Raw genomic sequence first — 12,655 nt, 5'->3', positions numbered from 1 at the left:
TCTAACCGTTGGGTTCTGAGCTAAGTACGTACTTTCACCCTAGCGATGCTCTCTCTCGTTTCAAATGAAACACGTTCTTTCTGACTTAATTCGCAAAAGACAATGGCTGGTGAACTTTGCTTAATCAAGTGTATTAGAAGCAAGAACACGATTCTAATGTTCTAATCTATTGTAGAGTAATCAGTATCTCGGGCTCATAGAAATATGATTATCAAAATAAAAGCGAAATCTTATAAATGATAAAATGGTTTAGATTTTAAATATAAATAAACATTAAAATTTTTTTTTCGGTTTAGTAGTTTGAAAGTTTGCATATAAGTTGAAAAATAATCGAATGTGCATTAAACTTGTAAACGTGTTGTTAAGGTAATGAAAATTATTCCCAGAATAATGAAGATCAGGAGCTTTTTTCTTGATATTTAGTTCGGAAATTTAGTGATTGTCCTTATGAATAAGATTGGACGTGAATGATAATTAAAATTGACTATCAATGAAATGATATTTTAAAATTAGGATCAAAATATGAAGCTTAAACTGAAATAAATAGGTAATATGTTCTTGTTTTATAATACTCAGAATTATATATTCATTTTCATTAATATATTTGTAATTCTATTTACGGTTAAAAAGTTAAAGCAAAATAGTTTTATATTTAAATATTTGTACAAATTTCAACTAAATTTAACTAATCTTAAAACAATATCTTAATAAGTCAATATTAAAATCAATCAATATATCAATAGTAAAAAAAAATTACATAAATTTATTTTAAATTAGGTTTTTAAAATAAGATTTTTTTTCATAAAAGATGGAAATTTGCATTTAATTCTAGTTTAATAAAGACTTACAGATTAATGACTGATAGATTTATGTTTTATTCAACAATTCTCGATGACACAGATGGTTTTGAAATAAATATATCTAAATCTGTCAATGATATTCATTAAGATTCAAATAAAACTACTGGCTAAAAATGAAAGAAAGGTGATTAGACCTTCTTGAAAAGAAATATGTTTCATTTAATAAAAATATATGTTTCTTTATGTGAATCCTGTTGTGGTACTAAGCAACATACTGACTATTATATAGTTTCTAGCTATGTGGAATCGTAGGACTATGGATCTCATCAACTATTTCACTACCTCATCAAGAATGTATAGTAGTTTAGTGATCAAAAAGACCAAGAGGGTGTGAAATTAGTCGGAGGAAACGTGGTTTGGTCTTTTGACGTTCTCTGAAAGCATTCCTCCCGCTAAAGGGAGACGGAATTTAATTAGGTAACTCTGTGTTGATTAGATGTGTTAATTTGGATCATCATGTAAAAGTATTGTTCACTCGATGAAATATCTTGTAAAATCTAAACTAACGTTATGCGTTTTTTTCCGTTAAGAACTATCATTTTGAAAATTTATACAAAATTAAATTCCAATCGTGCAATAACGAAATATTACTTTTATGAATACAAAATGAAAACAGAGGGCATTTCATGAAATAGAATAAGACTTCATAACAAAAAATGCTAATTATAATAAACAGAATATAATTTAACTCTAAAAATTGTTAATTAAAATAATTAATGTTGAAATAGTTATTTTTCAATACAAATTGCACACATAATATTTATTCCTTAATGAATCACTTCTTGATCCATCAGATTTAATTAAGAAAATGAAATTTATTATAATCTTAATTATAGCTAGCTTAGAAAATTTCAACCATAATAATCTGAATTATGTAATTTAAAATATTCAAATTCAAATTGCTCTTTAAAACTAGAAAAATCAACCACACAATTTTTCTTTGCTTTATGAAAAGTCAATTGAATCGTCATATTTAACTTGGAATATATTATAGATTGATACGTGTGGTGCATATGCTTTTTTTAAAGCAAATAAACTAAATAGTCGCAAACTGCCACAGGATTATTTTTTCTTGTAAATTATACTTGATAAAAATTTAAATAATACATCTAGATGGGGTAATGTTTGGTTACAATCTTTCTAATCTGGTTCTAAAATTCATGTCGAAGATAAGGGGATTTGGGATATTTAAATATAATTTCTCGACTGATGCTGATTTATAATTCAAACAATTCCGAGAACAGAAAAAGAATCCTACCCAGTGCAATTTTCATAACGTAAATTTAACGATTCACCTTAATTTAGTTGTATCATCCACTTCATAATAATACTTTGAATAGTTTGTTTCATATCGGACATAATTATCTATGGGTATTTAATACTGTGTACAAAATATTTTTCTGTAGAACCCAAATTTGAACACACTTCTCTAATTTTATCTTTTTCATACGTTTTTTTTATCTTTCGATACTTCTTTGTTCAACTTTTCTTACCTTTTGCTATCAATTTGGTATGACAGTACTTCATGCTATATTTCAAACGTGACCCATTACTGCTTTCAATTAAATTCATTAGAAATCTGAAAATATTTGGTAGTTTGAAAACTACAAGAAATGTGTAAATATTTAAATTTGATCAATAAAACAGCAGTATTCATCTTCCTTAAGCATATTTCAAAATATCCTTGTGATTTTCCTGCCTAGAGTGAACTTCACAATAATAGACAAATTTTAATCTAATGCTTCGAGATCAAGTCTATCAAACCATGAAATAAATTTTTGAAAGTTGTTCATGTAATGCATCTTCGTCAATATTACATACGAGATGCGTCAGTCATCCTGGATGAGGAGTAAGACTACTTGGATCCCGAAAATCACTTCAACATCATATGGAGCTGCTATAAACTGCGATGAAATCGACGTCCGCCTGAAAGACTTAAGAAAAAACCTGTTATAGAACCCTCAATGTTTATGCTTCAATGCAAATATCTACATTTAGCATTAAGTGGCAATGAATGTAGGATTCGCATAAGTTTAATTATATCACAGTGCAGAAAAATGTAACATTCATATAAGAAAAGGTGGCAGCAGATTATGTATAAAAATAGAATGATTCACTTTGCAATATTTGGCGCTGTTTATTATTCCTTATAAAAATGTTTTCTTTTTATATATATCTTCTCGCCTCTTGAGTATATTTCATTTTAACTGAATTTCTTGTATTTCAGCCTTAGTTTATATAGACAAGTTAAAAATAAAAACAATGCTCTTGCTCTAAAAATCTACTTTCTAAATTTTCGGTTGAAATTATGGTAAAAATTACTGGAACTCAGATTTTTTTTTTTTTACCGTTAAATTCATTTTTATCGGAACAAGTTACGGAACGAAAAATCTGATGTGCAATATTTTTTATGGTATTCATAACAGCAAAATTATGGAATCAATTTAATTAAATAAACTTTACTGAAAAAATTACGTAAAATGAATTTTTCAGAGGATGCCTCCAAAGTGCCCGTATTTTATATCATAATTTTATTCGGAATTTTTAACAGTGAACAACATTCAAATAATAACTTGGAAGTTTAATTTTTCTTTCTAAAATTTTCAAGTAAAAAGAGTAAATGCAGTTTGCAGCATGATAACTTTTTTAGATTTATTTATTTTATTCGTTGATATAAGATAAAATGATTTTGAAGCGAAAATACAATTCTTTCTAAAACTCAGTGTTTTAAGAAATACCCTTTCATACATTAATACCTGTTTACTTTTCAAAACATTATATTTGCTCAATACTCTAGTTTGGTTTTGTAAGTTTGTTCTAGATTCTCCTCCGGTTTCTCTAATATCGTACTATCCATCATCGTACTAGATACTTTGGCTTCCGGAATTCTTCATTCGCAAAGATGAAACCAGAAAGCGATGCAAGCGGAAAAAAAGACGCTAAAGTAAAAGGATTCTGATATAAAGCCTTACTGCCATCTTCTATAATCGATAATCGATGCAGCGCCATTAATCACAGAATTCTTCGCAGAATAAAAAAATAAATACATATGGTATATTTTAAGGGGAAAAAAATGAAGACCAACAGTATAGAAACACTTTTTGTATTAAAAAAATGTTTTTGACCAACTGAAATAATTTGGCTTACTTGTATGTTGATTTGAATTTCTAAGACTGTAATGCGATACCTCCGCATGAAGCAACGAAAAACCTCGAAGTTTTGAATCTTTGGGATTCTCAAAGCAATAAATTGAAATACATTCCTTAATATTTATTTCCTAATTAATTTAACATGTTACCTATCACAACTCATCTAGAATTGTTTAGGATGTGAAAGTACCTTACGTAACAACTAATTTTCTTATAAGAACACGAAACTAGTTTAACAAAAAGTAAATGGCTTGCTGAAATCAAGTTCTTATTTTTTTCTTTAAAAAATAAATAAATAAACTAATTTGATAAAACTAATTAGCCTCCGAGAAAAAAAAACGTCAAAACTACCACAATTCAATGAAATTTACCGTGTTTCTGGATCTATGAATACACCAAGAAGCTTGGTGATTTTTACTTAAGCGCTTTGGTAATGAATTTAATAAAATTAACAAGAAATAGTTTTATAATACGTGATGAAATTTGGTAAATGTAGTAATTTTATCATCATACTCTAGAGCCCTGCATAAGAACTACTTATTCTTTTAACATTACTTTTCAATTTGTATTTTTTACTAGATTTGTGATAACTATAACTTAGACTTATAATTTTGATGACCAGAATTTCCCCAAAACCATTACCATATAAAAAAAAAACCAAATAAATGATTTAAACACCGCATAATTCGGTGTTATTAACCAAAATTATGTTGTTGTTTTTTTCAAAATATCTCTTTGAAAAATTACAATATATTTCTTTACATTTAGACTATACAAAAATGACTCAAATATTTAATTGCACTAAATTTGGCAAATTATTTAATTTCAATGTACATTTACGATTGCTAGAAATAAAACTGAAACAGAAGATACAAGAAAAATATACTCATAACGTGTCTATAAAAAAAGTTAAAGATGTGCTGTTTCAATATTTAGCTAATTAACATTATAAAACATACGAAACTTGGATAACGATAAAGTATAAAAAAAGCACTTGCATAATACTTTATATTTGTCATATAGATATTAATATTCATAGACCCATTATCGAGATAATCACATTCAATCGCATGTCTAATCTTTATTCCTAAACCTCAATTTCTGCGAAATAACATACTTTGTTTACAAAGAAAACTTAAAACAAATTATATGTATCTATGTAATTTTTTAGTTAACAAGAATATTACATGTATAAATAATACTAGTCTATTTTGATTCGTTTCCATAATTTATTAGCTATAGAAAGCGAAAAAAAATCACAAGAAATAAGCATGTTTCGTGACAAGGCACCATTTGTTCACTTCTAACGTTTAAGTATTAATGAATATTAATGATTAATTACAAAGTGACATTTTGCCATGAATAAATTATACTGTTTTCTTATCCGAGATCTAGAGATGAAATTTAATTAATTGATCCAGAAGTTAAGTGAAATTTGCCTAATTGTTCTAAAGTACTGAGTATACTTAATTCCTAGGACAATTTAGACGATAGTGTCTCTCATATTTTATTCTATTAATGATTCAGTAATCTTAATATGAACTTTACGTAATGGATAAAACGCATTTGAACATTTTGATGAATGTATTATATACCAATTCATTATATATCCTTGTAATTTGAAATTTAAGTTCAGTAATCACCTCCCTTATTATATATACTTAGTTTCCTTTTTAATCAAAGGAGTTTATACATTGTGTATAACACACTATTGTTTAAGATTAAGAAAGATAAAATCCAAATTGTAATCTCAATTAATGTTTGGTGAAGTAGTTAAGGCACGAAAGATCAAAATATGTTTGGTTGCTGGGGAAAGCAAAAAAAATATTAAATGGGGATTATTTGAAAAACTTTAACGTGCCATAAAGTGTCCGTGATAATTTGTATATCATATTGCATATTTTGATTCACGCATAGTAAAATATAGCTTTGCGTTTTTGAATATGTATACTTTTTCTTCAATTTTGGCAAAGACTGATATTAATATATGTTTTTTTTATGGATTGCCCTGCATATTCAATTCTGAAAAAGAATATTACTTTATATAATACTCGTGATAAAAATGCATAGTTGTTTCAGCTATAAAAACAAATAAAAAATATTCCAGTATAGCAAATAATAAAATAATATTTACTTTCACATGGGGAACATTTTTTTTTTGCATTTATACAAGTACTTGATCTTGCCTAATACGGATATGGAGATTTTAAATCTGAAATTAGCTTTGCTCCTAAAGTTACATATTTGTTTAAGTATATTTTTAGTCTATTTTTTGTCGAAACCAGAAATGTCACTATACATAACTATGATTGCTTTCCTATTGTGACCTGCTGAAAGTACGAGAAGGAATAATTCACAATTGGGAAAATCCCTAGCGTTGTATGATACATTTCCAGACGAGGGTTTTTGTTACAGTTTTAATCATGATGATGTTCTCAACTCCTTCAGAAGTTTGTCGTAATACTTATGCGAACCCTTGCTAATTATAATTGCGAATTAATAATCGTAATTAAACTTAATAAACTTAATTAATCTTTAATCTGAAAACTAAAATAAGCAACTGTTTGCGATAAAAAAATAATAATGTCTGATTAAGTGTTTTATAATATAAGTGTTTTATATCGATGCGCATACATACGATAAATATGATAATGCAATCATTTCAATGACAACAAAATAGGAATATTAAACACAAATACAGATGAGCTATTCACATTACACCTGAGATGTACACAGATGAGATAGATACATATGATCAGTTATCATTAATTATACACTGAAACATTAGTATCAATAATTCAATGCCATAAAATGCTATTATCACTTCTTTTTTTAATAGTAAAAATAGTTATAAAATATACCTAATACAAGAACCATTATCCGTTTTAAGCATAACCTTCTGATACGGTAATATTAATAATACTGATATTAATTAAGCAATTATTACTACGAACAAAAACAAAAAAAAAATTTCTTTTAAACCATGACACCTCAAAGATCATATATAAAACATTATAATTCAATAATTATATTTTCATGGATTTCAGTCACATCTTAAAATTATGCATATAAACATTATGAAACTTATCATTTCTCAAATATTAAATCATTCATTATTAAAGTGTAAAAATCTTGTACTTCAAATAAATTTAGCACTTACCTTAAATACCCGTTATTTTAAATTAACCTACTTATCCACAAGTAAATATCAATATAAGCACATAAGCACTTAGAGCCTCTAACGAAAAAAAGAAAAGTCATAAGACAAATTTTAACACAAACTGTCCTACTAAGTCTGCATAAAACTCCGTAGTTTACAGTCTTTTTGAACTTTTTTTTTGTTAATCACCTGAAGTAGGGAGTCTTGAAAGAGCGTCAGCGTTTTTAAGATTGCTCCCATTACAGTGTTCGATGCACAAATCATATTTTTGGAGCTCGACCACCTATCTTTGGAGCTTGGACGATTGAGGAGCATTTTTAACTATGAATGCTAGTGGATTGTGATTGGCCAAATATTCAAGGCTCGAATTTCTTTAATGCCCATACGATTCCATATGCCTCTCACTCAATAGTAGGCCAATTATGTTGAGATGATAGTTTCTGACTGGCATAACACACTGGTATTTGCGAGTCGCTTTTCTGTTGAGACAGGCAGGCAACTACTCCCACCTGTGAAGCATCAGAGTGGATGATGAAATATTCGTTGGGTGTTTGAGTAACCAACTCCGTTATATTTGTCAATTTCTCCTTGAGACGTTGAAAAGCAGACTCGTGTATTTCTTTCCTATCATTCTTTTTCCTTGTGAATTTGGTAAGGGGGTATGCGGCATTTGCATAGTTTGGGAATTATTCCCAGTAGTAGTTCGTTAATCCAAGTAGACTTTTAAGCTGAGTTTTCGTCTAAGGCGATTCCAATTTTTGAACAGAAATAATTTCTCCGGGTCAGTTTGTTGTTTCCCTGATCCAATCACATGTCCTAAATATTTGATTTGAGGTTTCGCAAAAGAAAATTTTTTTCAGATTGATTGCAAATCCTATTGATTCTAATTTTGCAAAGACTTTTTCCAAATCTTGAAAACGGGTGTCGAAATCTTCTTAGAAGATAGCAATATCGTCAATATAGGATCTTGAAAATTCCTTAAATTCTTTCAGAGACTTATTCATAACTCGTTGAAAAGTGGACGCTGCATTCTTTAATCCAAATGGAAGATTTGATTGTAGATTTAAACTCATACTGTCCACGGTGAGTTTTGAAAGATGTCAATTCATTGCTTTCTTCCTCCATAGGAACGGCGTATGAACCCTTGAGAAGATCTAGCGTGCTTATTACATTGGCTCTTTCTATATTGTACATTAGATCCACTGCATCGTCCATCGAAAAGTCATCAACTTTGGTAACCGCATTCGGAGCTCTGTAATCAACACAAAGTCTGATGCTTCCCTAATTCTTATTCACACAAACTACTGGGTGAGCTATCTCAGCTTCACTCTCTTCTATTAGCTCTGAACTTAACAAGTCCTATTCCTGCATCAACTCTCGTTTTCAACGCTTTTGGAATCCTATATACGTGAGGTTTCTTTCTTTCTGCGTTTGGAATCAATCTAATCTTGTGGGATTCCACCTTAGACATTTTTACTTTTCCTGTAAATAATGCCTAATGTCTGTTAATCAGAGCAATTAAGCTATTCTTCTGAGTTATATCCAAATTTTCCAGATCAAAATTTCCTTCAATTTTTAAATATTCCAAAGGGGATGATAAGTCTTTTCTTGGTAGATTTTAAAACTTCTCTAAAATCTTCTTCATTCTCAAATAGCACCCCTACAGCATTGACACGGGCTTGAAATTTTCTTATTTTGTTCGAATGAATATGTTTTAATTTTCCATCTGGCAGTCTCACTTTATACGAGTGGGGAGGGGGGATAAGACTCACGATTTCTCCTGGACCACTCCATCTAGCATAAAGCTTGTTGTTAGAGTCAGGTAATAAACTAAGTAAATAAACATTTAAAATTATAAGTAAATAAACAAGGCCGCCACTCTTGAAACTTTTTGGCACAGATCTTCGATTGAAATATTCAGCTGTTTCCGCAGCTTGCTCTATTCTTATTTTCAAGTGCTGCAAGTACTCGACATCTGATTCCCTCAAATTTGAAGGAATAGGGAATTTCACTCCAGGCCATGATGGTTTCAGCACTGACAAAGGTTCTCTTGGTTGTCTCCCACACATCAATTGAAAAGGAGTTATTCCAGTGGTGCAGTTGGGGATTTCACGATATGCGAACAAAAGATACGGGATATGCTTATCCTAGTTAGATGGATCACTCCTAATTACATGGTGTATCATCTGCTGCAAACTCCTATTTCAACGTTTCACCAGTCCATTGGAAGCACTGTATCCAGGGGTTGAAAATCTAGGATGAGCACTCAATCTTTCTTCGAATTCTTTCGTCAGTCTTGACACGAAATTTGTGCCATTACCACTTGCAATGGTATGAGGAATGCCTGTTCTCATAAATATTTCGAGGAGTTTATCCTAGGCATAAGATCGCTTTCTACACTTGAATTTTGCAAATGATGATTCGTATTTGATTTCAAAAGACTTTTCTATTCTTGTTTTGTAGAAGCAGATTCCATCTCGTTATAAAAGGCTTGTTTATGCAAGCTTATTAAGCTAGCACAAATTTAACACTATTTAAACTTTTCATACTAATCAATTATAAATATTCCTAATAATTCATTGCAAATCATTTATGAACCTTGTTTTGTTTTGTGGTAAGGGTTATTGCTGACATTAAAAAAACCTTACATTTTTATCTAGGTATGTTTTCATCAGAACTTATTTTGTGATTTATAGCATATGTAACATGGAAGCGCCAAGAAACATCGTAATCACTTCGATAACATTTTTATTATATTTCCCTAACTTAAATCCACAGAAGTTGCATACTATTTGTTTATAGTTTGAATAAAAGTAACTATTTCGAGATTTCCATCATTTGTTTCAAAGTTTCTTCTCAAATACACCATTGAATATCTCATAAATTTAATTCCATTATTAGTGTAACATTTATTTTGTACCTTCGACGCGTTGCTTTCCAATTAGTTTAGTTCAAGTTTAAATAAATGATAAAACTTTGCGTTTCATAGTAGTCGTAATGCAATGCTACATTTAATTCACTACTAAACGTTGTAATCATTTCAACTTTGGTTTTACCATGATCATATTATTCTGTTACACTTTAAGTGAAATATGCTATTTTTCTAAGTAATTAAAGTTTACTAAATGTTACTATTCTGTGATTCATAGTGTCAGTATCAAAAAGCGTTACCAAACATTTTCTTGAGTAAAAAAAATCTAATTAACCATTCTGCAATTTTTATGAATTATTAAATGGAACTTTTTGTCATCGAATATTTCTGATTTATAATTAAATATTAGCGAACGTATCTCGAGAAATAATCTTAAGAATTCCAAATATTCTAAGTGCTCTTAATCATTAATTTAAACAAAGCTTAAAAGTTGTGCGCGCCATTATGTTGACAGAAAGGATAATCAAGTTTGGAATGTCTGTCGGACATATTTTCCGCCTTTTCGACCTTAAAAAGAGAAACACATGACCCAGTTGAAAATAAATGATGGCAGTTCACTCTTTTCTTTCGCTAGTCGAAAGACATTTGGTCTCATTGACGCCATTTTGTTAGAAGGTATAATTAAATTTGTATGCATTTCTTTTTTTTCTCTCAAATAAACGATGGAATTTGTTTAGACTTATTTTGAATTATTTAGTTGAACACAATCTTACTCTGTGACTAATGATGGTTAGCAATTTTTTCAAGGAGTAATTGAGAACATCGGCTATAGAAAAATGAAATGGAAGAGGGTGTTTTTTATTCTTTATGTATTATCTGTGGTTTTGAACTTTTAACATGAATAAATCATTCTGAAATTGTGCAAATGTCCTTTTAGTTTTTATATACTACTTTTAAAAGGGATTATTTCATTATTTTGATTTGGAACTATCAAATGTTAACTATGTAAAGATATTACTCTCATTGGCGTCATTTTGGTAGAAAGTATTTCTAAATTTGAATGCACCTCTTTATTTCCCAAGAGATGAAAGACTTTGTTTTGTTTTATTTTGAAATATTTAGTTTAAAAATAATCTTACTGCTTGCTTTTTTAAATGCGAAATTGAGCTTAGCGTATAGAAAAGAATGAAATGGAAAAGGATGTTTTTATTTCATTTTTTATGCGTTACCTGTGGTCTAGAAAGTTTTGAATAAATCATTCTGAAATGGTACAAATACTCTGCTAGTTTTTCTCCTTCGGTTATTATAAACAATAATTTTGTGTTGGAGGTTTTTTTTCAACTTGTTTAATTTTCAGTTTTAGATTTTCGCAAATCGTAATGAAAATTAGAAAAGTGATTTTAATTCATTAAGAGGGTAGGGTACAAAAATGACTTTTTACTAGACTTTCAGCCAAATTCCATCGATTGATTACCTATTACTTTAAATTGCCTTTCCTAATCATCTTGTTTAAAGCAGCAGCATGTTGTAGACCTTCTCTCAATAAACTTCATATCCAATTCAATTATATGTCTTTTGGCATGTTCATTGAGTCTTTACATTCAATTACATGTAAGTTTAGATTTAAATAATTCAGTTAAAATAATACATCACTTTTTAAGGTAAACATTGGTTTTGTGATGATTTATTTTTGTAAAAGATAAAGTTAATTATACTTTTAAATTAATTAAATTAAATAAATATGTGTGCATTTAACATAGTAGATCATCATGTCGTTGGTCGTAAAAATCTCTTAAACAGTAAGTAAAATATTTATCGTTTTTTCGGTTATAATTTTTTTTTGTATCATAGTCATGACTGGTTGCAGAATTTCCCTAATTCTTTTAATCTGCAGCAGAATGTTAAAAAATTTAAATATGCCTGAAACCTCAGCACAGTCATAGATATATTTTTCTAAAGTTTAGGCTTAATATAACTGTTACGACGGTGATCGTTTTAAATTAATTAGGGGATTTGCACAGGTAGCATTATTGACATTCTGGCCGTTACAGATACATCTTAATTTGAATGTAATAAAGTGATAATTGTCTTAGAGAAATAAATAAAATCGTTTAAGAAAAAGATACTTATTAATTATTGGAAATGGCCATAATTCAAAAATATAAAAATAATAAAGACAATAAATCCCTTAAAAATAATAAAGACAATAAATCCCTTAAAAATAATAAAGACAATAAATCCCTCTTACATCGGGAATTTTAGTAATCATTTTATTATCAATGGCTGGGACATGTATGCCCAAAAGGGCACCCCCCCCAGTCACCAAAAATTAGAAATTGAAAGTTAAGGAATTGTTCCCAACTGACACTTAGGAGCATGGGAAGAGATCCAAGATTAGTGATTTATCGAAGTAAAACATCGCTAAAAAATAAAGCCAACCCCCCATAATCAATATTAGGTGTGAAAATAGTTTCACGATCGCGAATCGCAAACAAGACTGGGAGAATTAGTATAACCATGTAACTGAAATATATTTGTTTTAAGAAATAAAGAATAAAGAGTTATAAAGTGAGTTTTGCTTTCAATTTAGAGAATTAATGAGTCTACCGATATA

Source organism: Parasteatoda tepidariorum, chromosome 1 (genome assembly GCF_043381705.1).
Source record: "Parasteatoda tepidariorum isolate YZ-2023 chromosome 1, CAS_Ptep_4.0, whole genome shotgun sequence".
NCBI lineage: Eukaryota > Metazoa > Arthropoda > Arachnida > Araneae > Theridiidae > Parasteatoda > Parasteatoda tepidariorum.
The sequence above is the reverse complement of the archived record's forward strand: the minus strand, read 5'-3'. Positions refer to the sequence as shown.